We start from the raw sequence: 26,742 nt of genomic DNA on the forward strand, positions 1-26,742 counted from the left end.
CATTTAAAAGAGTCATTCAATTTAAGTGCATCATTTGTATTACTTCTAAGGAATAATGATATTACAGCACTTAACTGAAGTGCTTGTTTCAATAGTTTTATTGCTGAAATTACGTTTGGAGATCAAGATGCTCAAGGGGGACTTCTATTTTATGACCTTCTGTTTCACTGTGGGTTGATGTATCTGTAGCTACTAAGCTAGCATGATTTCTCTAACTCAGGAAAACCTCAGTATATTTGGTTGGTGATATGATAAATATGAGGAAAATATGCATACAAACATGTAACCCTCACATTCACACATATAGGCAAAGTGCCATGTCATATTGAAGAATTTTAATTGACTTGAAATTAGAGCATAAAATATACATGTGGCATCTAAAATAACAATGCAATTGATAAGCATGCTGAAACTCTTCTCATTTGAAAATTTATAGCAACATTTGGAAACTAAATATTAGTACATGTGATTTGTTATAATACAGAAAACTGAGAATTATTTTCATTGGGAGAATAAGAAAACAATCTTCTAGTTACAAATCCTATTTTATATTAAAATTATCCTTTAGCATTTTCAGGGAATATGGACTCTAAGCCCATTTCTTTGATACCCTATACATGTAAAAGAGATCCAAAGTGCCATTTATTACCTGAGTGCCAAATTAGCTCCAGTTTCTTCAAGTAAATGAAAGAAATAAGAACTATACGGGGATGGGAGCAGATGTGGTAGACTTATAATACAATAATAATACTGTCCCTGATTTCTTAATTTTCCCGGAGTTCACAACTTTTGTTAGGTTATTATTTTTCAGTTCTTCCTACTAATAAGATAATTTCTAACTCTTTGACTTTGGTCTGGCCATGTGACTTGCATTAGTCATGAAAGGAGATAGAACTGACAGTATGCACTTATGATCATAGAAATTAAATCATCATACACATTCATGCTTGCTCTCTTGCAACTAAAATATCATTGTAAAAATAACATGCCCTAGATAGCCAGTCGGCTAGTTCACAAAGAAGAGACATGGGGTCTGGAGCTGCCACAGCCCACTCATCAAACTGCCCAAGGAGAACAACCTTGCAGCTAGACTCATTCTGAAATAAACAAAACCAACCAGACTTGAAGATAATACGCAAGAATAGTTTTTGTTGTTGTTGTTGTTGTTACATCCACAAACACAGATGTTGTGGTTGTTTCTTAAATGACATTATTTGACAGAGTTAACAAGCATGATAAGCTAACTACAAAAGACGATAAATTCACAGGCCCATAGTTAAAGTGAGAGGTACCAATACAGGGCTACAGTGAGATTCAAGAGCTTATATTTTGATGGAGATGAAAAGTGGCATTGCTTGCTCCTGTGATGTGATTATCCCTGAAGAGTAATTGTTTTATGGCTATTAAAATATTTTAAACAAGTGTATTGTGAGAAATAATTAAAGTGACAGTGATTATATTGGCAGATACACATTGGAAAGGTTCTCAAATAATGAGGTTTGTGTATGAGTTTGTCTCAAACACCAAGGCAGAGGACACCCCTTCCAACCTCAAAACCTGTCAGACTGACACATTTTGTTGTTAAGCCTTGACTATCCCTTTGGGATACAGTTAAAAATTATGAGTCACTCAGGAAATTAACTCCAAAGGCTGTTCTTCATGTATTATGTCCATTTATTTAGCAAGCACCTTAGTATTATACGTCAGTTGTAGTTTTCTTTATGACAAGGATGAGGGACCCTAGTAAAAACTCTAGTGAACAATTTCTGCTGGGATCTCTGGAGGGCTTCTTATACTCAAAGACAAGGTGACACAGAAGTAAATTGAGATAAACCTTATAAATAAGGAAGTCAACTCTGAATTAATTCTATCCCTGATTAAGTTGAAATAAACTTGTTCCATTCTAACTGTCAGAATTAGAAGTAACTTTTTTTTCTGGAGGAAGAAAACATCATTCATGATAACTACAATTTGTCATGCATAATATATGACAATTAAAAATAATCATATATTATTGAAAATAAAAAGATGGAGACTTAACCAGAATAAAGACAAAATTACAGAAGGAAAAAATAAAACAATACTACAATTAAGAACTAAATAAATGGGTTTAACTTTGTATTATGACACAATTAAAGACAAGGTTGCTAAACTTGAAGAGAGCTCACTAGAAAATATCCATACTGAAGCATGAAAAGCAAAAGAAAAAAAAAAGAAAAAGAAAAGAAAACAGTTTAGAAAATCGAGAAAGGAATTTAAGAGACGTATGAAACATCACAAAATATTACGAATAGGAATTCCATAAGAATGAAGTCAAAAGAAAGAAGTGTTTCAAGAGAAAGAAGAAATAATTAACAATTTTCAAAAGGTAATGACAATAATAAAGCCACACACTTAAAAATCCCTATTATTCCTAAACTGAATAAAGCAGCTTGAGAAAAACACGCATTGCATTCAGAAAACCAGTGATAAGACTAATAGCTAATATCTCAACAAAACAATAGAAAGTGGAAGACAATGGAACACCACCACTGAATTCCTAAAAGCAGCTGCTGAGTAAATATTGTGTAACACCATCTGGACGGAGTCCCCAGCTAGACTGAAGTTCTTATTGTCCCTTTAGAACTAAGATTCTCAATTCCCCCAGGAATGCTGTTAGTTCACATTTGGTCTTCATAAAAATGCCTCCAGCTAAGGTTAGCTGTGTTACCCAAGCTTCTACTACCTCAGCAAGAACAGCCCACATTCAAGAACTGGTTAATGGGGTGAACAAATATGCATTTTATTTGTCTCAACTAGGGATGACTCAGTGGCACCAGAGGCCCTGTTGAATTGGCAAGGGCAATTCTTCCAATTTGCTTCCTTTCAATTATTCCTCCTAAGAACACTTCCTAGTAAACATCCCAAAAGAAAATCACCTTCAAGAGGTTATACACATTAAGATAACTGCTGAACTAAAATTAAGCAATGAAGGTGATGTATAGGTATTTGCTCTTTTCTTGTGCCTCCTCAAATTTGTCACTAGCAGCATCTCACTAACAGAAACTGAGGGAATTTATTAGAAGAAGGAACATGATTTCATTCCCAACACTAAAACAAAAAACGTGAATCAGAATAAAGACCCGAGAATGTGTATGTAAGTAAATATAAATGTATTTTAAGTTTATACAATGATAAAAATAACGTCTTATGGGTGTTAAAATCTATGTATCATAAAAATTATAATGATAAAAAACAGAAAGAAGCAAATGGAGTTAAAATATTCTACAATCTTAATGTATTCTATTAACTGTTAGAAGTACAAACAGATATTTAACTGTAATAATTCAATTATCCATGCTGTGAACTCTAGGGTATATAAAAAATGAAAACAAAAGAATACAAAACTAGCTAACAAAAAAATGTAGATCATGGTGGACAGGAGGTAGGACTGGATTGCAGGTCAGACTCAGACAGATGGAACAGTGTGTGGAGGTTTTCATAAATAAATTTAGCATCAGAACGACTAGAAGAGCAAACCAGGAATCCTGAGAGGACCCACAGTCCTTCTGAAGCAAGCAGACTGCTCTTGCAGGATCTGGGAGATGCCCCAAATAGTCTGAGTGCCCAAATTGTGGAAGTGGGAAAGGGAGACCTTTGGCTCCCAAACACACAGACATACTGGTGAAAATGAAGGTCTAGTTTCCAGGATAAATTTCTTACCTTACTTGGAGCTGAGTCAATTTAGAGAGCTGAGCAAAATATAGAAGTAGAAGAAGCAGTGGGAAAGGCCCTGGGAGCTCACTGGGTCCTTAAGAACTGCATTCCTGCCTGGCATCACAGGTACCCTTTGGGAGGGCAACCAGAGGAACAGGGAAAAATGCCACAGGGAGAAGGAAATCTCCAGCTCAACTTTATAACAATTTGAACTGGAAGAGAAGACTCCTGGCCAGAACTCAGGGGAGGGCATGAATCCAATGTGCAGACTCCACAGGCAGGGAAGACCCAAAGCCCTGTTCTTTCACAGCTAGGAGGCAGGTAGCTTAAGGCAAGTTATCAAGCTCTGCTACCCTACTGCCTGGAAACAGACTCAGGACTGTTGCGGAGGCATGGTGGGAGACAGACCAGCCCTTTGGATTGTGTGGGAGTTGCATAAGGCCTGTGACTGCTGGCTTTCCCCCACTTACCTTACAACCTGCATGACTCAGCAGAAGCTGCCATAATCCTCCTTGACACATAACTCCATTGATCTGGGAACCTCACCCCTATTGCCCACAGCAGCCACAGCAAGACCCACCCAAGGAGAGTCTGAGCTCAGATACTCATATCCCTGCCCCCACCTAAAGGGCTTTCCTTATCCACCCTGATAGCTGAAGACAAAGGGCATATACTTTTGAGAGTCAAGCACTGCTGGTTCCTCTCCATACTACCACAGCTGATGTTCTCTGGAAAGTGCCATCTCTTGACAGGAAATCAACCAGCATAAAAATAGAACATCTCACCAAAGCTAAGAACCCTCACAGAGTTCATTTTACCCCCCTGCCACCTCCACTGGAACAGGTGCTAGTATCCACAGCCGAGACACCCATAGACGGTTCACATCACAGGACTTTGTGCAGACAAACCCCAGTACCAGCCTGGAGCCAGGTAGATTTACTTGGTGGCTGGACCTACAGATAATAACCATTGCACCTTGGCACACCAGAAGCCACATCCATGGGAAAAGGGGGAGAGTACTGCATCAAAGGAACACCCTGAAAGACAAAAGAATCTGAACAACAGCCTTCAGCCCTAGACCTTCCCTTTGACAGAGCCTACCCCAATGAGGAGGAACCAGAAAATCAACTCTGGTAATATGACAAAACAAGACTCTTTAACACACCCCCCAAATCATACTAGTTCACCAGCAATGGAACCAAACCAAGAAGAAATCCCTGATTTACCTAAAGAAGAATCTAGGAAGTTAGTTATTAAGCTAATCAGGGAGACACCAGAGAAAGGCAAAGCCCAATGCAAGGAAATCCAAAAAATCATATAAGAAGTAAAGAAAGAAAAATTCAAGGAAATAGATAGCATAAAGAAAAAAACAATTAAAACTTCACGAAACCTTGGACACACTTATAGAACCGCAAAATGCTCTGGAAAGTCTCAGCAATAGAATTGACCAAGTAGAAAAAGAAATTCAGAGCTCAGAGACAAGGTCTTTAATTAACCTAATCCAACAAAGAAAGAAAAAATAAGAAGAAAATATTAATAAAGCCTCCAAGAAGTCTGGGATTATGTTAAATGACCAAACCTAAAAATAATTGGTGTTCCTGAGGAAGATGAGAAATCTGTTTGGAAAACATATTTGGGGGAATAATCGAGGAAAGCTACCCCAGCCTTGCTAGAGATATAGACATCCAAATACAAGAAGCACAAAGAACACCTGCAAAATTCACCACAAAAATATCATTGCTTAGGCACATTGTCATCAGTTTATCTAAAGTTAATTTGAAGGAAAGGATCGTCAGAGCTGTGAGACAAATGCACCAGGTAACACAAAGGAAAACCTATCAGATTAACAACAGAACTATCAGCTGAAGCTCTACAAGCTAGATGAGATTGGAACCTGATCTTCAGCTTCCTCAGAAAAATCCTTATCAGCCAAGAATTTTGTATCTAGTGAAACTAAACATCATACATGAAGGAAAGATACAGTCTTTTCTAGACAGACAAATGTCGAGAGAATTTGCCAATACCATGCCACTACTACAAAAACTGCTAAAAAGAGCTCTAAATATTGAAACGAATCCTAGAAACATATCAAAACAGAACCTTTTAAAAGTATAAATCACCTAAGACCTATTAAACAAAAATACAAGTTAAAAAGCAAAAACAAAAAGCAAGGTACACAGGCAAGAAATACACAATGAATGTAATGGTACCTCACGTCTCCATATGAGCATTGAATGTAAATGGCCCAAATGCCCCCTGAAAAGTTACAGAACTGCAGAATGGAAAAGAACTCACCAACCATCTGCTGCTTTCAGGAGACTCATCTAACACATAAGGACTCACATAAACTTAAAAGGGTGGAAAAAGGAATTTTATGAAAATGGACAGGAAAAGCAAGCAGTGGTAACTATTCTTAGATTAAAAAAAACTTTAAGCAGCAGCAGTTAAAAAAGACAAAGAGAGATAGTATATAATGGTAAATAGTCTTGTCCAACAGGAAAATATCACAATCCTAAACATATGTGTACCTAACACTGGAGCGCCCAAAAGTATAAAACAATTACTAATAGACCTAAGAAATGAGATAGACAACAACACGAAAATACTGGTGGACTTCAATACTCCACTAGACAGATCATCAAGATAGAAAATCAATAAAGAAACAATGGATTTAAACTAGACCTTGGTAAAAATGGACTTAAGAGATATATACAGAACATTTATATATACAGAACATTTGTATATACAGCACAGACGTATACAGAACATTTTATCCAACAACCAAAGAATACATAGTCAAGAGTGCATGGAAATTTTTCCATGATAGACCATATAATAGGCCATAAATTGAGCCTTAATAAATTTAAGAAAATTGAAACATTAAGCACCCTTTCAGATCACAGTGGAATAAAATTGGAAATCAACTCCAAAAAAAAAAACCTTCAAAACCATGTAAATGCATGCAAATTAAATAACCTGCTTCTGAATGAGCATTGGGTCAAAAATGATATCAAGATGGAAATAAATTTTTTTTAAAACTGAATGACAATACTGACACAATCTATCAAAATCTCTGAGATACAGCAAAGGTGGCTCTTGGAGGAAGTTCATGGTCCTAAATACTTATATCAAGCAGACCGAAAGAGTACACAGCACTGTGGAAAGAAATGACAGACAACACAAGCAAATGGAAACACACTCCATGCTCATGGATGGTTAGAATCCATATTGTGAAAATGACTATAGTGCCAAAAGCAATCTGAAAATTCAATGCACTATCCTTCAAAATATAACCATCATTTTTCACAGAGTTAGTAAAAGCAATCTTAAAAAAGAGCTAATGAAACTAAAAAAGAGCTCACATAGCCAAAGCAAGACTTGCAAAAAGAACAAATCTGGAGGCATCACGCTACCTGATTTCAAACTATACTATAATGCCATAGTCACCAAAACAGCATGGTGCTGGTATAAACACAGGCATATAGACCATTGCAACAGAAAACAGAACCCAGAAATAAACTCAAATAATTACAGCCAACTGATCTTCAACAAAGCAAACAAAAATGTAAAGTGGGAAAAGGACATCCTTTTCAACAAATGGTGCTTGGATAATTGGTTAGCCACACGTAGGAGAAAGAAATTGGATCCTCAATTCTCATCTTATATAAGAATCAACTCAAAATAGATTACATACTTAAATCTAAAACCTGAAACTATAAAAGTTCTAGAAGATAACACTGCAAAAACGTTTCTAGATGTTGGCTTAAGCAAGGATTTCATGACCAAGAACACTAGCATATGCAATAAAAACAAACTTAGTTTACACTATCTATGCACCTATATTTTCTGGTGTACTCCATTTCCTAAATTGTGTGTACCACAACTGAATTCATTCTAAGATTATATATAATATTTTGTTCTTCAGCATACCTTGGAAAAACACACTTATAATTTATGATGATAAAAAAATGCCACTTTTAATTTTAACAAAGCAATCAAAGCAATTGGCTATGTGTAAATTTACGAGTTTCTTCTAGTTCCCAATTTTTTTTTTTTTTTCCAAACAGACACTCTGCCACCCAGGCTGGACTGCAGTGGTGCAAACTTGGCTCACTGCAACTTTGACCTCCCAGGTTCAAGCCAGTCTCCCACCTCAGGCTCCCAAGTGGCTGGAATTACAGGTGCACACCACCATGCCCTGCTAATTTTTGTATTTTTGGTAGAGACGGGGTTTCACCATGTCTGCCAGGTTGGTCTTGAACTCCTGACCTTAAGTGATCCTACTGCCTCTGTCTCCCAATAGTTCCCAAAGTTAAAGAAAAATAATCAATTTTGATGTGTTTATATTTGTTTATTAGCTTTTGTTTGTTTAAGATGAGATATACAATCTGTGCCATTGGATTCTTTTTTGTTGTTCTTAGGTTTTTTGTCTGTTTGTTTTTAAGAGACATAATGTCAGTGTGTTGAAGTGCAGTGATGCGTCATGGCTCACTACAGGCGCCAGGCTGGAGGGCAGTGGCTCGGTCTCAGCTCACTGGGAAATTTTTTTTTAATGAAATTAAATACCTTTACATCAATTTTACTTTTAAATTCTTCAGTGATAGTTGTCTTAAAGTATATTACCTCCTGAGGGAGTTTTGCTTGTGAGAAGTTTTCTTGGTAGTGTTCTCTGGAAGAACATTTGAGAGCAAGCAAAGGAAGAAAGATTGGTAGAGGGAGAAGCTGACCTGCAGTGAATTTTTCTAAGTAAATTAAGACATGGACAGAAAGATAAATTATACATTCTCTCAGTTCTATATGGAATCTAAAAAAGTTTGAACTCACAGAAGCAGAAAGTAGAATGGTGGTAACCAGGGGTTGGGAACTGGGGAGATGTTAGGGAATCAGGGAGACGATGGTGAAAGAATATAAAATTTCAGTTAGATAGAAGGAGTAAATTCAAGAGCTCCATTGTACAACATGGTTACTATAGTTAATAATAATGTGTTATATTTTGAAAATTGCTAAAAAGAGAGTTTAAGTGTTCTCACCACAAAAAGTATGTGAGATAATGCATATGGTAATGCATATAGTTCTACTGACCCATTTCACAATATACATATATGTGTGTGTGTGTGTATATATATATATATATATATATATATATATATATATGTATTTCAAAACCTCAGATTGTATAGGATAAATACATGCAGTTTTATCAATTAAAAATCAAATTACATATAAAAATAGAAAGTTTAGAAATGCATACAGCTTTAAAAACGCTACACTGAAAGAAAGCTGGTGGAATATACTATTGTTAGATATGGTAAATTTCATTGCAGGAAATAAAGTATATTACATAATAATAAATAGGCAATCAATTAGAGGTGGTAAACACACACACACATAAAATAGCTTACCTTCATTACGTAGAAAAACAGAATTTTGTAAAACTAAAAAGAAAATGGACAAATGTGTAATCATGAAAGGGGATCTTAGTACATACCTCTTTACTGTTTTGCACCCAGGGAATCTGGATTTGACAGTCTAGGGGAAGTGTAACTATCAATATTTTAAAAGCTCAACAGATGATTTTATATGGGTTCCTTCCCTTTGTAATACTGTCCATAGAATTATCACCATGGATAGTCGCCTTCTATGGTGATAATCATGAATCACTAGATTCAAAATGTTTATTAGATACTAAGCAACAAAATGCTCATTATTTTTTACCATCACAGAGTTGAAATCTTAGATTTCACTTCTTTCTCCTCATATTCCTAGTCTTTTCTGTCTGTACCTTTTCATAGATAGCAGCAGGTTGTAGTGTTGGAAAATAGTCAGCGGTTAACTTCTGACTGCCTGGACAACGTGCAAACCAAAGTAGGCTTTCACAGAGAAATATAGTTTTGCTAGTGGATGTTTATTTTATTTCTGAAGATTGACTGAGACAAATGAGCCAAGGTTATATATTGAATGATTACATGGGGAATCATAGGCTATCTTTGTGAAAAAGTAAGAGCAGCAACATAGAATAAATTGTTTTCTAATACCATCAACTTTACATAAGTTTTTACAAGTGTGTGGTTTTGTTTTTTGTTTTTGGGAACAAAGAATGGGAGAGAATCACATCAGCGTGTGCCATGCTTTCTTTTTACTCTGATGTTGACTGAACTCAAATCCAGAATTTACTATTAGAATATTCACAATCCCATTATTGTTACACCATGTAACATATTTACTTGATAGCTATAGAAATTACGTAGCTTAATTTATTTGAGTTACCAAAGTTAGAGTTTCAAACTAACTTTACATTGTAAGTTAATGAAAACACATTATGTAACTATCTCAGGATCTGTCCAAACAAGGAAAGTGATGACATCTCACTGCTCCACCAACAAATACATGTTTGTGTACATTTTGAAATAGTACTTTTTGTAAAAAAAAAATTTATATACATTCTTGTAGATAAATTTTCTTGTATTCAAATAAATTAGCTTGCATTTATTCTTCTAAATTTAAAATCAATTATTCAAGAGAAAAAGAGGGCTGGGCGTGGTGGCTCAAGCCTGTAATCCCAGCACTTTGGGAGGCCGAGGCGGGTGGATCACAAGGTCGAGAGATCGAGACCATCCTGGTCAACATGGTGAAACCCCGTCTCTACTAAAAATACAAAAAACTAGCTGGGCGTGGTGGCGCATGCCTGTAATCCCAGCTACTCAGGAGGCTGAGGCAGGAGAATTGCCTGAGCCCAGGAGGCGGAGGTTGCAGTGAGCCGAGATCGCGCCATTGCACTCCAGCCTGGGTAACAAGAGCGAAACTCCATCTCAAAAAAAAAAAAAAAAAGAGAAAAAGAAAATGTTGGTACTAGAATTGCATAATGAAGCTGTATAAGAAAAATATGGGAACAAGCCACTAAAAATTCTTAGTGTGTTTTTTCTAAACTATAAGAACTTATAATTTATTTCTGGTTCTCTAGTTTGCAAATATATGCCCATAAGATATTCTATAGCTGATTAGTAATTAGTTCATTTTACAATCTCATGTTTCTGATAAATTTCTCCAAAACTGAAGGCAAATAGAAAGTCTATACATTTTTTCATAATAAGTAATAAGAGCCAAATATATGACACAAAGGTCGTATGGAATTTCACTATACAAGCATCCTGAAGAAGGCATAATATTCAATGGTAGAGAGGAAAGGAACTACCACAAATGATTTTACTCAGATCCTTAGCAAGACCAATTATAATTGTGGATGCCAAGGATTAACAGTGATTTATCTTGTAAACTCCTTTACCCACACACCCTGTTACAGTTTAACATCCTGGTGTGAGTAAAGCATGGGCTATGAGGAACAGAGACTTTATCCAAGCGTAACATGCAGTATAAATGTGGATTTAGCTTTTCAATTGAATCGCTTTAAGCAATGTTAAAAAAAAGATATTATTCACTAACAAAGGAGTAATTTGCATTAGCAATATGTTTGGTTTTGGGGGTTTCTATGATTTTTACAGGTTTATTTCATTTAATAGAGATTCATGCAATTATGAAAATGTTATTTTTCAAGTGCTTATCAGTACCAGACAGTATGGCTAGTTTCAGGCTAGGGCAATTATCAGTTAATTTGGCATCTATCTAGCAGATTGGTTCCCAAATCACAAGGCTTTTCAAACTAAATAGCATTTATTTTGTGATTTGTTCACAAGTGCTCATCTGCATGTATGAAATTTCTCCTCTGATTCTGGTTTCTGAATGTGCATGTTAAGGAGAATTATAGGGTTGAATCTGTTTAATATATTTCAGGTTCTAACTAACTTACTGTCTTCTGAGGCCATTCTTAAAGTTTTTAACTCATCCAGTTAGTAATTAATTGTTCTAGTAAGGATTTATATCATTGACTTACTCCACTGCCCTCAATTTGAAAGCCTGAGCTATGAATGGAAATCTGGAAAGATTCTACTAAACATTCTAGTTCACTTGCCCAGAAACCCATATGTAAAAAAAAAATGAAAAACAAAAACAACAGTGACATAAACACAGCAATACATACAGTTGATTTTTACAAATTAGAAAACTTCATGTATATTTTAGCTGTAACAATTAATGTAATATACTAAATCTCACAGGGCAATCTAAAAACAGATACACCATCTATGCACTTATATTTTCTGGTATACTCCATTTCCTAAATTGTGTGTACCACAACTGAATTCACTCTAAGATTATATATAGTATTTTGTCCTTCAGCATACCTTGGAAAAACACACTTATAATTTATGATGATAAAAAATGCCACTTTTAATTTTAACAAAGCAGTCAAAGCAATCGGCTATGTGTGCATTTTTAAGTTTCTTCTAGTTCCTTTATTTATTTATTTATTTATTTATTTATTTCCAACAGACTCTTACTCTGCCACCCAGGCTGGACTGCAGTGGTGCAAACTTGGCTTACTGCAACTTTGACCTCCCATGTTCAAGCCAGTCTCCCACCTCAGACTCCCAAGTGGCTGGAATTACAGGTGCACACCACCATGCCCTGCTAATTTTTGTATTTTTGGTGGAGACAGGGTTTCACCATGTCTGCCAGGTTGGTCTTGAATTCCTGACCTTAAGTGATCCTACCGCCTCTGTCTCCCAATGGTTCCCAAAGTTAAAGAAAAATAATCAATTTTGATGTGTTTATATTCATTTATTAGCTTTTGTTTGTTTAAGATGAGATATACAATCTGTGCCATTGGATTCTTTTTTGTTGTTCTTAGGTTTTTTGTTTGTCTGTTTGTTTTTAAGAGACATAATGTCAGTGTGTTGAAGTGCAGTGATGCAGTCGTGGCTCACTACAGCCTCAACCTCTTAAGCTCAAGCCATTATCCTTCCTCAGCGGAGTAGGTGAAACTACAGAACTATAGGTGCATGCTACCACACTAACAAAATTTTTTAATTTCTTGTAGAGACAGGCACTCACTGTGTAGCCCAGAATAGTCTCAAACTCCTATCTTCAAGTGATCCTCTCATTTTGGCCTCCCAAAGTGTTGGGATTGCAGGCATGCACCACAGAGCCTGGCCTACATTCTTTACATCAGTTTTACCTAAAGTAGGGAAAAATTTAGTTCAACAGTATTTCTACCTTCATATATTATTCTTCATTTGTTTGATGTCATTTAAACTTGGCGTTTTCTGAAATGTTATAGTAATTGTATAATGTCTTTTTAATCACAACACAATAAAGGAACTCAACAATTCTTCCATTTTACCAATAATCAAGAAAAAAAATTACACTGAGTGATTTTATTTTCTGAGACAGAGTCTCATTGTTACCCAGGCTGCAGTGCAATGTTGTGATCATGGCTCACTGCAATCTTGACCTCCCACAGCTCAGTTGATCCTCTCACCTCAGCCTCTTGAGTAGCTGGAACTTCAGGTGCATGCCATCACACTCAGCTATATATATACAAATTTTTTTTTCTTTTTTTTTTTTTTAGCAATGGAGTTTCAACATATTGCTCAGGCTGGTCTTGAACTCTTTGCAACAAACAATTTGCCCACCTTAGCCTCCCAGGACTCCCAAAGTGTCAGGATTACAGGCATTAGTCTTTATGCATGGCCGTATCATTTTTATTCACATTTAAAAAGGATTTAAGATGATTAATTTATTTACTCTTTTTTATTGACCACATTAATCAAAAGTGAATTTGGTATTTTTAGAGTATAGAAAAAAGGGGTAAAAGTATTTAGTCTATTGTAGGGAAGGTAAAGAGAAATAATTTAACTACCTTGAATTCTTAACATTTGCTTTGGCATTCTTAGCCCAAGATTCCAACTATGCTAAGCCATGTAACCAACAATTATCTGAAAAGCTAATTTTGACTTTTGGCACACAATGAAACTGCAAGAATTTCTTTGTTGGGTCCAACTGTGCCGATAATCTGCTGATACGCATGAGTGCAGTCATTCTGGTTGATTAGTTGTTTATGGTTAGTATCATAAACATATTGCTGTGCTATAAAGACTATAAAATAATATAATTCTTGGTCTGATGTACTGTTCACACAGTGGAATATTCTCATTAAAAAGTTTTACAAACTGAAGTGTTTCGGTTGACATTTTTTCCAAGGTTATTATTCTTAGTTTTTGTGCTTTATTTAAGAATATGGCATTTACATACAACTTCCCAATATTTGATTCATTCATGTATGCATTGATTTATCAAACTTTTAATGAGCCACTTTACTGGACACTGGGCTCTCACACACTAGTGGAAAAGAGAAAATGTGAGCAAATATATTAAGTGGAAAGATATGCAATAATAAGACATGCATAATGCTCTATTGTCATATGTAAATTTTTGCACTAAGGTAAGTACAGACATTTATTGAACTATTTCATTTCTAGCTTACATAATTACTTTGCCAGAAATAATCATCATAAGTTTACTATTTTTTAAAGTATCACTTTATTCTTTATTTTGTTTCTATTATATTCACTAATCAATGTTTGAAGAGGTTCACCCAAAGTTCAAGGTATGTTTGTTGTTATCTACTCAATAATAATTCTTTTTTGGTTTAATAATAACTATATTCACTGCATTTTCATTAACCTCTTGTTTTAAAGATTTGTTTTATATGCTAATATATATAGGTTTTCTGAAGGTCTTCATATAAGTTATTACTATTCATCTGCTATTGCACTGACTGAAAAACCTGAGGGTTATCAGTAACTCAAAATATCATTTGTTCACTTTATTTTTAGTAATATGGATATAGTTTATGTGCATGTGTACATGCAGGCAATTTTATAATGTTTTCTAGGAAAACCCAATTAATTTCTACTAAGAAAGTTGTTTTAATGTACAAAAGACTATTCTTTTTTTCTTAATGTCTAAGTCAGTCTTCTTTTCATAAGTATTACTTTTCCATTCCCCGACTTTGCCCAGTGCCTTGGTGATTTTCTTCTAGTAAGCCAATTAACCTTGTTGTAGAATTATTTTTCCCGCATATCTAGGCCTCCTGAGTTTAGGAAATAACGCAGCCACATTTTCCATTACAAAAACCAAATTCCTTAGTTGTGCAGACTACAAAATAATCTCTGTTCACTTAAATATATACATGGACAGCTAATACTCAAATATCTAATATGTATAAGGAATTATAAAAGCTTGTGCTATCTTATTTAAAAAGGTACCAATAAACTTGTATTTTGAAGGAATTCTTGAGAAAACATTTTTCATCCCAACTAGAGACAGATAGGAAAAAAATAGATTATGGAGGAACTATTAACAATGGATTCTGAAGGTTGGCTATTTGACCTTCAGAGATCATCAAAGACTAGATAAAGGACAATATCATAAAGACACTGAGGCAGATAGCCAAAGGAGGATTCTTGGGTATGGGGAAAATTTATTTTAGCAATAGTGTACAATAAGACCAAAATTTCCATTGAAGACTTGCTTAATTTGGGGTATGCTGTAGAAAATCTTTTGTGTAAAGCTGGCAAAATCTAATTTTTTTAATCTGGTCAATTGGAAGACAATTAAAATTTTGGATCAGATTAATAAAACATTGTACAATTATCCATATTTTCTAAGTTTATATGAAAAGAATATGCTATTTATTAAAAGGAGATGAATGATCCATTATTAAATAATTTACATGTATGAAGTCATATATAAATAAACATGCAGCAGTATTAGACAAAACAAATGTTACAGCTAATGGATACATATGTACATGGCTCAGAATTAATAACAGAAGACAAATGCATTGTCATAAAATATTAGGCACAAAACCAAGAAAACAGCAGCTTTTGAACTATTTCATGCAATGTGCCAGAGAATCACAGAACACAGGGGAGAAGGAGATAATTGTAAATGAGAGACGAATAAAGAAAAATGGATTTCAGGGATTTCATGAAAACAGATTTTGATGTATTAAGCAATAGTGAATCTAGTTAGGGTTTTGAAGGCATAACAGGAGACTGAACTTTATTTCATATGTTGACTTGCTCAAATATATGTGTGAATTCAAATAGTTCTGACTTAGAGTGAAAACTGCAAGTTGAAAACATTCCAAGCCGTCTGTAGTTTTCATGGCTCCAGATTCACTTGGAAATAATAATGGGGGTTATTTCATTGTAATAGAAAATGAAAGAAGATTGAAAGATGGTACTGAGGTAACAAGAGACTCTTCATTATCCACTGAAGTTTGTAGTAATTATGCTTGAAGAGAGATGCTTTTATTCTGCAGACTCTCCTTTCTTGGCACAGCCATGCCCTTTTCTTGGATCTAAGGTACTTGAGATTAATAAAGATGAATGTGGTCTCACTTTGAAACTTCACTGATGTGCATTCTGCTCAGAAATTTTTATGCAGTCTGACAAATCTCACTTCTTACAATCTGAGTTATTTTAACATATATCATTTTATTTTATCTCCATTTGACAGATTTTTAAAATGTTCATTCTTTAATTGGCATGTGGCCCAAATAAGTTGTATGAAAAAATAATAGAGAAGATCTTCAGAGTTTTTAATTAGGTCAAGTCAATTTTCTCTTCTTTTTCTTAAGCCAAGGGCATCATTATTAGAAAGTGTCTAATGTGATACAGGATTTCAAAAGCAGCACAATCAATGGCTTTTCCATTGTCACGAAATAATAGGGCTGAAGCTTAATTATATTTCAAAAATGAAAAGCAAAAATTTTGAGCCTTTTATCACAGGTTTTCTGAAGTTACAATTTATAAAAGTAGAGATAAAAATCAGTAGACTTTCTCTGTTTTGTGTACATTGTAGACTCATTAGCCCTTTGTTGTAAATGGCCTTAATGTTGTGATAGTTTGATACTGTGAAGTCATTACAACTTCAAATATGTAGATGTCATTTAACTTTAAATATTTTTTCTGTCTCTTTTTTCACACAGAAAGCTTAATTCACCTGAAATGCTTTTCACTATACTGCTTTCAATATTGCATTTTGTTATATTTTCTTTACTGCAGAGAGTTGGAAATAATAGATACTGTAAAAGTTATATTTGTCTAAAATTCAGTTCATTAAAAATAATTTTCTGAATTCAGGTAATTTAAAGCTTTAGTGATGTGTCTTTGAACACTGGTGGACTCAGTATAATAAAATCCTGTATAGAGACTTGTTGTTTAAATGTCTCCTTACCTACAATATCTCATGTGGTCTCCTTGTTATATATTATAGATTTTAGAGCCAATGTTACATATTCCTGTTATATAGATATATAGCTATAGAAATTGGGGCTGACAATATTAAACGCTATGCGATGACTATACAACCTGATTAGTAAGTCTGTGTGTGTGTGTGTGCGTGTGTGTGTGTGTGTGTGTAACAGAACTGGTGAAAAACACTGAATACCTTAAGACATGAAACCAGTCCATATGATATTTGCCTGTGAACATTTCAATCCAGATAGAGATCAGTGGCTTGGGGGAGGAATGAGAAGAGAAATCAAGACTCTAATCTAAAGAGAAAAGCCTGTTGAGAATTTTCAGTGTAGAACAAAGACAAGCCTATCTGCTAAACAGAACTGCAGCTAGAGCTAATTGTTCCAACGGGTGGCATTTTTCAAGTGGCAGAATGAAAACAGAAGTTTGCCCCTCTGCTTTATTACAAAGATTAAGTGTAACTCTTCCCAAAAGAAAAGGAAGAAAGGAAAAAATTCAGAAAGAAAGAAAAAGAAGAAGAGAGAGAAGAGAAAAGAAGGAAGGAAGGAAGGAAGGAAGGGAGGGAGGGAGGGAGGGAGGGAGGGAGGGAGGGAGGGAGGGAAGGAGGGAGGGAAGGGGAGGAGGGTGGGCATTAGATTCCATCTGCCTTGCCATTCCCACCTAACTTCTTCCCACCTCATTGTGTTCAACTCCTGTGGGTTTCTCTAGCTTCTCTGTAGACACGGGCAACAGACAGTTCCTTCCTTTCATTTCTAGAATCATGAAGTAATAGCCTAAAAGTGGACTGCAGTTTCTAAAAGGAAAGCTGTTATAATTAAAACAGTATTCCTTAAGATTTTGATAAAATGTAAAAGCAACTGTAAATGTCCATAATTTTAAATGTTGAAATAATGATTTAAACCCATAAAAATAAGAATATAAAATACATATCTATATTATGGATATGCATTTATTTTGGGGGGATTCAAAATAAAATCAAATGTTTAAAAAGTTTTATTTATTTATTTTTTATGGTTCTATATATGTAATTATTAAAAATTAGGTAAACAAAATTCAAAGAAGCAAAAATATCTGCATAAAGGTTGCCACTTTTATTATTAAATTAACCTCACAATTCTGTCTGTTTAAAAGACTTATTAAACAATATGAATTAAAAGATAGAATAATAAAAAATATTCTATTTTAGACTTACATTGCCCTTTAAAATCCTAAATGCTAAATAAATTCTTAGCTTTAAATGATAACAAGCACAAGCCTATTGAGTCTTTCGTTCACTCTAAGATAATATGATATGTTACTTTAAAAAGCAAAATTGTCCCAATTCAATAATTAAAAATGCCTACTGCCATGTAATAATCAAAATTTGAAAGTGACTTAACATTAAGTCATCTTGTCTTCACATGAGGCTGAATGTTGGCTGCAGTCTCCTCTCTTGCAGAAACTTCTTGATCAGAATTACATCACTTTTAAGTGACTCGAAGCCAAAAATTTGTATGGTGTCTCACAGGTCACATTACCAGAAAGTAGTGCCCTATTTATCTGCTATCCTGGTTTCTCTAGCGAGTCTCTCCACTTTCAGTTTACTAAGAAGTGAGTCACTTCTCACACTGTGTCAACTAGTTGCACAGAACAAATTTCCATAGAAACCCTGCTCAGCTGACTTGAGGTGAAGGACAGTTCACTCCCTCCTACCTTCCAAAGCAATCGACAAGATATTTCAAACAACTCCTCCTCAAAACCTCCAAACTCTTCGGGCTGAAAAATCCTATCCTTATATACTCTCCATGCTGGTGAGTTTTTTTAAACAGGTTTGTGACCATTTTGTATAAAATTTTTCATTGTGATCTGTTTTACCACTCACTTTGAAATGTAGCAGTATCTATTGCCTCCATAAGGTAGCTGAAATTGGGTTGGAAATTTGATGGTTACTTTTTATGTACATATACACAGATATAGGAATAATTGTAGTAAGATAGAGTGAAGCATCTATTGGTTTTAAATAAGACATGTTTTCAATGTTTTATAAATAGTTTTAAAAGCATTAAAAGGCATTGAAAGGTTTGAAAGAAAAAGCAATGTTATGCTTTGTGGATTGATGCTATATATCCCTTATATTTTCAAGAGCTCTAATTTCATTTTTGCCATTTTCCTTTGTCAGAAATTGTTTATTTTCAACTTTGATGTGTGGAACATTTCAAATTACACATTTGGAGTGTGTGCACGCACGTGTATCTTCCCTAGAGCCAACAATTGTTACTATTTTACCTTACTTTCTTTATCTAGCTTTTTTTTTTTTAACCATTTGAAAGTTATTTACAGATTTCTACCAGATCCAGGGTTTGGAACACCCTAGATGTCCTCATTCTCTCTTTCTCAAGCCTCAGCTCTTTGTTAATGTTTTCTTGCCAAACGTTTGTGTCACTTCCGTAATTTTACAATTGTGGATATTGGTGCTGCTGCCACCCCTATTACAGTCTTAAGATCCACAATACATAAATCACTGGAGGAAGAGGCTCTGTGAGTACTCCTTGGCCAAATGGGACTAAAAAGACTCTGGCTTCACCAGAAGCTACCTGAAGGTCAGGTGTTACAACCTGGAAATTTGACAGAGTTAAAAAATCACAGAATTGACTTTGATAATGGGGCACAAGAGTGGGAAGGAAGAAGCCAATGAAATTTTGCTTTTCCTTTCTCTTTTCCCACCTCTCAGACAGAAGATGTAGTAGATTTACGGGCTCTCTGGAAAAGGCTGTGAAGCCTAACAACTATTTGAGAAATTGTGACCAGTTCAAGAATGAAGCCTCTAGTAATTTTTCTCCCTCTTTTTCTGCCTTACTTCCTCATTCCTCTCATGCTTGCTTCTCTCAAATTCTTCCCCATGCCCCTTATCAAGTGTTAGCACAAGTACATTTTTTCCTCAGGCTCTGCTTTCTTAAAAGCTGATACAGTTGGTACCAAGAATATCAGTCACTAGAAAATAGACCCTTGGAGCTGGATTTTGTAGTGGGTTGCTTTTCACTTGGAATGCAATGGAAATCTCATTGTTCTTGGTAAAAGGAAGGAAATGACCCTGATATGCAGTGACATCATTATGACATAGATGTGAAAAATATGTAGTGAGAGATAAAGTGGCTGCTACTTGTAACTTGCCTGGCACAATTATAATTTCAAAGACATAGGTCTAGTGTGACTTTTTTGATGGCGATGAAAGCCTGCAAAAGACAGCCACAGGTAAATGGCAGCCATTTGTCAACTTAAAGGCATACAGTGAAACCTGGGGGGGCTTCTACGGCAGCTTAAAGGAGAGTCACATCTCATTGCTCTCTCAGAACAACTGTACTCCTGGAGTGCTAGCCCCTAGCAGAGACTGAGCAAATTAACATGGGACACCTACTGGCTGTGGGCAGGAACAGCCAATGATCAGCTTGTTCTCAGATGAGTTGAGTCGGATATCTACGTGTATTGCTCCCTGAACAAACACTGGTCTCTTAAGACATGCCGTATGATCAACTACCCTGGAGGAAAGGACTTGGGCCAGACTCACAGATGACTAGATGCAATATGTTGATACCACCCAAGAAAAGGCTGCTGGTATATTACAGCTCCACTCATTGCCATGTAGGGCAGCAGTGAGAGAAAATCCTCCAAATTGCAGAGCTGGCTGCAGTACACGGGGTTACCCAGCTAATACAAAGAGAGAGGTAGCCTGAGATAAGGACTGACTCCTCAACTATGCTGGATAATTGAGGGAATTTGCCAGAATCATAGAAAAATAACACTAGAAGGTCAGGGAGTGTCTCCCTGATACATATGTGTGTGGATAAACGTGAAAATGGGAGCAACCTGTATGATCTTGATGTCTCATTTTAGTGGTCACCAGTGAGCATTTATGAAAGCCTCACAACCAGGTAGACAGGAAGGCCCATCCAATGGACATCAGGTATCATTCCACCTTGGTTATCCATGGAGAATTATATGTATTATCCTACCAATAGAGGCCTCTTCAGCAAGATGGAGGTAGTTGTTTTTACTACTGAATTCCCAAGTATCTGGAATTGGAAACTAATTTTTCCCCATTGAGACTTTCTCAGCAACACCTGCTACTTATCTTGGGGCAGGACAGTTACTTTGAATCTCTTCCATTCTGGAATATATCCTTATTGAAATAAATACCTGCACTACTTTTAGGTTATTCTTCTGTGACTTTGAAACATTGAGCGGTATTACCATTTGAAGGTTTTACACAATGACAGACACATCCGTATTATATCCCATAGAATACTGCCCCAGATCAAATAGCTTATTAATGGCAAATGAGTTGCAATAATTGACTCACAATATGAGATTTACTGATTTTACCAAGTTATACTATATCCCAGAAACAGGCATCTTGAACAAATGATGAAATGGCCTGTTGATGGTACAGTTAAGTTTCCAACCCCAGGTAACACTTTGCCTTTTTAGAGTATAGTCATACAGACTGGGGTATATGAACTCACTCAATAGCAAATGTATAGAAGTATGTGTTTTCAAAAGCAAGAAACACTAGTTTGAGGATCAAGGAATAAAATTAGCATTGCTTCTTTCTTTTGTCACTTGGTCTCTTTGAAAAGTAAGCTCTGCTAAATTAGAAGTTCTGATTCACAAGTGCGGGCAGTGTATTTCTACCACAAGACACAGTAAGAATTCTACTAATTGGAAAATTTCACTAGACCCTAACTGACTACTTTTGAAGTTTTCTTCCTATTCATTTGTCAGACAATGAAATTAGTAGTAGTAGTGGCTAGAGAAATCAACCCTCATTATCATGAAAAGCTGGTTATTCATGCAAAATTCTTCAGAAAAGAGTGTTCCTGGAGTCCACTGAACTCACTTGAAACATGATCAGTGATGAATCGAAATGGGGAGCTATAAAAACGGTGGATCTTTAACAGAATTAAGAGTTTGGCATATTTGGGAAAGGATCACTAGAACACTTAGCAGGTAAGCAGCCTAGAACATGTGAAGATATGGAGAAGTGTGATGAAACTGGAATAAGTGATAAAGATGGGAAGTGAAAAATATCAATTTTACTTCACAGTCAGCTGCAGCATGAAGATAATAAATAGCTTTGTTTGCTAACAGTGATTGCAACTACCCTTCACCTTGAAAGACTGGATATTCATCTCCCTTCTAAGAAGAAGTGAAAGGGTCTTGATCTCATAGGATATATCGCCACTGTAAAATTATGAGATGTCCTTAGTAGCATGAACAATGGATCATACCAGGCCCAAATTATGTACCACACCAGATCTGCTTGGCTTCTCCCACTATACCCCCAACCACCTTCATCCTGGCTGCTTGCCTTGCTTCCTAGTCAGACTAAAGGTTACAAGTTTCCTGACTAGTTAGTGGTAAGATCCCAGTTTATGTTGCTGGCATTGCTTCCAACAGAGACCGAAGAACCCAATGTGTTCTACTTATTGATAGAAGAAATCCATGACTAGGATCTGGATGGACTAGACGAACAGAACGTTTTGCTTCAGCAAGAGCTGTCTGGTGGGACCAAGAAACACAACCTGAACAGAGTTAATTCCTTATGGGTTGAATTTTGACCCATAAGATATAAGAGACTAGAGATAGGAAGAAGTAATAGATAGCTTGCCATCTAATGCCCGAAGGGTTTATTCCAGGAAACTAGTTTCACACAGTTTCTCTGCACATTTCCTACAAGACAGGCCAAGCAGCTTTGTTTTTTTATTTTTATTTTTCAAAGCCATGTTTCTAATATTTAATCTACTCTATTTATTTTGCGTGTCTTCCCTGCCTAGCTTGCATTTATCCTCATGCTCATCAGCTTCTGTCTCAGGTTCTGTTTTCTCAGGAACATGGACTAAGACAAGTACCGTGATATGTCTCTAGAAATAAAGATATTCTTCTGCATAACCATAATATGCAGCTGCATAACCATTATTGCACCATCAAAGATTAGTCATACTTTCATAATTTAATTGCATATGTCTTTGGATATCTTCTCAAGTATTCATTTTGAATAAGAATACAACCAAGGTTCAAACACTGCATTGGGTCATTGTGGTGGTCTAATTTCTTTTCATCTAAAATACAACCTACATCTTCTTATGGAATTGAATGTTGAAATATCCAAGCTGGATCTTTTTTTTTTTTTTTTTTTTTGAGATGGAGTCTCGCTCTGTCACCAGGCTGGAATGCAGTGGCATGATCTCAGCTCACTGCAACTTCCACCTCCTGGATTCAAGCGATTCTCCTGCCTCAGCCTCTTGAGTAGCTGGGATTACAGGCACGTGCCACTACACCCAGCTAATTTTTGTATTTTTAATAGAGACGGAGTTTTACCATGTTGGCCAGGATGGTCTCAATCCTCTTGACCTCATGATCCACCCACCTCACCCTCCCAAAGTTTACATTGAATTACATGCATGAGCCACCGCATTTGGCCAGCTGGTATTTTTTATTGCTTCCTTGAAGTGTCATTTAAGTTGTTCCTCTGTCAACATTTGGATTATATGAGCTAAATATACAAGAGGCTTCCTTAAAATACCAGAACATGTAGGTCTTTATTCTTAGGTAACAGTACTCACAGTAATTTGCATAATTTTTTAATATTCAATATTTCAAACTATTTGATAAATGTATTTAGAGAGCTCTTTAATTTTTACTTCTTGTTATTAAACTCACTTTTAGGGAGTTGACAATCCTTTATACAATCATTATTTCCTGGTTTTCTGACACATTTGTCATTCCTGCCTTATACAAACATCTTCAAATCTAAAGCATTTCCTAGTTTGTTTTTTAAATTTACCTCTCTCTTTCTGTGTGTGAGTGTGTGTATGAGTATTAATGGCAAGTTCACTGTATAAGAGACAGTAACTTTTACTGTAGTAAACTTGGAGAATCTTCAAGGCAGCAGATTTTAGATGTATTCTATTTATTGTTAACATACTTTTATCTTTCTCAGATTGCAGAAACTTTTGATAAATTTTATGTTGCTGGATCAACTTCTATTCTCTTCTTTGCTGTGGATTAATACCTTGGTTTCGATTAATTTACTGCCACCTAATGACATCAAAAGGAAAGGTTAAAATATTGTTTATAAATACGTAACCTCAAAACTGCATGTTGCCTTTGCTTGCACCCTTGGCACAAGCATGCTCAATAGTCACAGGTAATTACAATAAATCCTGAGAATTGTCCAACTCCACAACACTGTGCAAGGAAAGCCAGGTTGTTTCATTTCAAGAAGGAAGAATAAAAGAATGAATCAGTAAGAATAAAAGAATGATTAGGGCTTTCTTTAACACAGTTATGTCTTATTTTTAGAGAGCTGCTCGTCATGCCTAAAGATCCTACAGGAGGTTCCATTTGTGGTTGTGTTCTGTATTTTTTACAGGACAATTATCCTATCAGTGCATCATTTTGTTTGTCTTCTCTATTACAGTCTTTCTAGTTACTTAAATTATATTTTATATTTTTTATTTCCAACTTTACATTGAATATTCATACTTTAATGCCAGTAACAAAATTTTTAGAAATATTCTAATTTGCTTCTACTAATATATTTCTTAATTATTTAATTTGTTATTTTGCAATTTATTTTTTTTTCTGAATTCAAACTCCTTTTTTAACATATTCTGTTGTTTTATCTTCTTATTCCAGGCTTCCAGATTTAATGAATGCATTTTCTGTTTAAATTTTTCTAAGTGTATTGCTTGTGGAAATTTAATTCCCCCCCTACCGCCAGGTTGTTGTGTATTTTCTTTTACATTGGGTCTGTTTTCCAATTACTAAAACAGAAATTCACTTTAAAATTTTATTTTTATTTATGTAATGAAATTCAGTTACTTTAAAAATTGATCAAAGGGTACAAATTTTCGTAAGTACTGGAGACCTAATGTGTAGTATGGTGACTATAATAAGAATAGTCATTATATAATTAATAATAATATATGGTATATCAAAATTTTACTAAGGGTGGATCTCAAGTATTCTCCCTACAAAAATAAATAAATAAATAAAAACAACCAACAAATGGTAACTATGTGAAGTGATGGATATATTGATATATGATTAGCTTAATTTTGATAATTGTTTTACAACATATATACTTATTAAAACATCAGAATTGATGATAGGAAGAAACAATGTTACCTCTATTCCTTGATCCTCAAACTAGTGTTTTTAGTTCATGAGAGCACATTTCCATATATTTTAGTGTTGCTTGTTCATGAGAGCACATTTCTATACATTTGCTACTGATTGAGTTTATATACCACAACCTGTAAGATTATACTCCAAATAGGCAAAGTGTTACCTGGGCTTGGAAACTTAGCTGTTCAGTCAAGAGGCTATTTCATCACTTTTTCAAGCCACCTGTTTCTGTGATTTAGTGTAACAAGGTAAAATCAGTGAATGTCATGTTGTGAATCAATTATTGCATCTCCTTTGTCATTAACAAATCCTTTGAGCTGAGGTAGTGCACTATGGGATATAATACGAACATGCCTGTCATTGTATAAAACTCTCTAATGATAAAGCTGGTCAGTGTTTCAAAGTCACAGAATGAAAGCCCAAAAATGGGGTAGATACTTATTTCAATAAAGATATATTCCAGAATGGAAGGGATTCAAAGTAACTGAGTCCAACAGGGCTGTGCTTTCTGCTGTGACAGGGCAACACTGAGTTCAATGTAAAGAGAGTCTCAAGGGCACAGACTCTCTCTCCACTGCGCAGCTGTTGCTAGGGAATGAAGAAGGGATGGTGTTGGCTATTCAAGACTGTCACTCCTGCCCTCTTCAATATCTCTTTCAGTAATATAAGAATTAAAGCAGGTACTATGATTGCTCACCTGATTTTTGGTTCTGTGATGGTGCTTTTCTGTGTGCAGATAGTCGTTAAAATTTGGTGTTCCTGCAAGGGGTAAAGGGGGTGTGAATGCTGTAGGCTGCTATTGCAGCATGTTGCTTTGTCCTTGTAGCACAAATAATTCAATCACAATTTTCCGTTTCTTCAAAAAACATTTTCTTAAGTAAGCCAAATTAAATTGCTTTAATGCATAGACACTTATACAAATTAACAACAGTTGAAACATCAGAATTTTCACCCTAAATAGATATAATTTTTATTTTTAAATCATATCATAATAAACCTGGAAAAAAGTCACTCTTCTTTTTCAATATGCCACACATTTTCTTTGTAGTGTTCTCAAAATTAATAATGTAAGCTTTGTTCAGATCTTTAAATTGCTTTGACTTAATATGTGTGTTCCAACATGATATACCTCACAGTATAACTGAGAACTCGATCTTGCCCTCTGAGTGACAGTATGAAGACTGAGTGCTGTGTTTTATGTATTTTGTTGCTGTGAAGAAGCAAGGATGAAAAGAGAGGTGAAACATCAGCAGGTGTTTTGTATTGTTTTTCTAACGGAGTTTACAGTACTGCTATGGGCTGAATAGGCAGTGGCCATCTACATGCCAATGAGAGAGACCTCAGAAGAAACCAACCTGGCTCACACCTTGATTTTGGATTTTTAGCCTCTGAAATTGTGAGAAAATAAAATTTTGTTGTTAAGCCACCATTCTATGTATTTTTATTATGGCAGCCCTAGCAAGCGAATACTTTCTACTTTCTCTTTGAGATTGTGTCAAATATCCTCTGCATTGTTTAATCAACCATACAGGATGTATTATCCTCCAGTGAATGTGTACAGTCTTGTGATTTAGAAATTCAGCTCAATTCACTAAGGATAAATGAAAAAGTGATTTTTTTCTTGTCTCTGCTAAAATGTTGATATCCTGTCATAGGAACATCTATTACAAGATTTTTTTGAATCCTTCTTGATGTACTTCTATTCCTTTCTGTGTGC

Source organism: Saimiri boliviensis, chromosome 1, assembly GCF_048565385.1.
Source record: "Saimiri boliviensis isolate mSaiBol1 chromosome 1, mSaiBol1.pri, whole genome shotgun sequence".
Classification (NCBI taxonomy): domain Eukaryota; kingdom Metazoa; phylum Chordata; class Mammalia; order Primates; family Cebidae; genus Saimiri; species Saimiri boliviensis.